Raw genomic sequence first — 1,837 nt, 5'->3', positions numbered from 1 at the left:
AGTCAATGAGGATGAGTTCAAGTTGAATGCTGTAAAAGCTATGCAGCATCCAGACACACCAGAGGACTGCATGGACGCTGACATTATTGACTCTCTGGTAGAAGAGATCAATATGGCTGAAAGCCTAGAATCAGAGCTTGAGGACATCTTCAAAGATGCTCAAACTGATCAGGAAGAGCCAGAGGAGGCAAAGGAATTTTCGAAAATTCCTCAGGAGGAGGATAAGCCTCCTAAGCCTGAACTCAAACCACTACCATCATCCCTGAAATATGCATTTCTGGGAGAGGGTGACACTTTTCCAGTGATTATAAGCTCAGCTTTAAATCCACAGGAAGAGGAAGCACTGATTAAAGTGCTAAGGACACACAAGACAGCTCTTGGGTGGTCCATCAGTGATCTCAAAGGCATTAGCCCAGCTAGATGCATGCACAAGATCCTATTGGAGGATAATGCCAAACCAGTGGTTCAACCACAGAGGAGGCTAAATCCTGCCATGAAGGAGGTGGTGCAGAAAGAGGTCACTAAATTACTGGAGGCTGGGATTATTTATCCTATTTCTGATAGCCCCTGGGTGAGCCCTGTCCAAGTTGTTCCCAAAAAGGGAGGCATGACAGTAGTTCATAATGAAAAAAATGAACTGGTTCCTACAAGGACAGTCACAGGGTGGCGCATGTGTATTGACTACAGAAGACTCAATACAGCCACCAGAAAGGATCATTTTCCTTTACCATTCATAGACCAAATGCTAGAAAGACTAGCTGGTCATGATTACTACTGCTTTTTGGATGGCTACTCAGGCTACAACCAAATTGCAGTAGATCCTCAAGACCAAGAGAAAACAGCATTCACATGCCCTTCTGGCGTATTTGCCTATAGGAGAATGCCTTTTGGTCTGTGCAATGCACCTGCAACCTTTCAAAGGTGCATGCTCTCTATCTTCTCAGATATGGTAGAGAAATTTCTGGAAGTCTTCATGGATGACTTCTCAGTATATGGAGACTCATTTAGCTCCTGTCTTAACCACCTATCACTTGTCCTGAAAAGATGCCAAGAGACTAACCTGGTTTTAAACTGGGAGAAATGCCACTTTATGGTGACTGAAGGAATTGTCCTTGGGCACAAAATTTCAAGCAGGGGAATAGAGGTGGATAAGGCAAAGGTAGAGGTAATTGAAAAATTACCACCACCTGCCAATGTTAAGGCAATCAGAAGCTTTCTTGGGCATGCAGGATTCTATAGAAGGTTTATCAAGGATTTTTCAAAAATTGCTAAACCTTTGAGTAACCTGTTAGCTGCTGACATGCCATTTGTATTTGACACACAGTATTTGCAGGCATTTGAGACCCTGAAAGCTAAACTGGTCACAGCACCAGTCATCTCTGCACCAGATTGGGCATTACCATTTGAATTAATGTGTGATGCCAGTGATCATGCCATTGGTGCAGTGTTGGGACAGAGGCATAACAAACTTCTGCATGTCATTTATTATGCTAGCCGTGTTCTAAATGATGCACAGAAGAATTACACAACCACAGAAAAAGAATTACTTGATGTGGTCTATGCCATTGACAAGTTTAGATCCTACTTAGTGGGATCAAAGGTGATTGTGTACACTGACCATGCTGCTCTTAAATACTTACTCACAAAGCAGGATTCAAAACCCAGGCTTATCAGATGGGTATTGCTTCTGCAAGAGTTTGATATAGAAATAAGAGACAGAAAAGGGACAGAGAATCAAGTAGCTGATCATCTGTCCAGAATAGAACCAGTAGCTGGGGCGTCCCTCCCTTCTACTGAGATCTCTGAGACTTTCCCAGATGAGCAACTCTTTGCCATT

Source organism: Arachis stenosperma, chromosome 10, assembly GCF_014773155.1.
Source record: "Arachis stenosperma cultivar V10309 chromosome 10, arast.V10309.gnm1.PFL2, whole genome shotgun sequence".
Taxonomy (NCBI): Eukaryota; Viridiplantae; Streptophyta; class Magnoliopsida; order Fabales; family Fabaceae; genus Arachis; species Arachis stenosperma.
Note: the sequence above shows the minus strand (reverse complement) of the source record.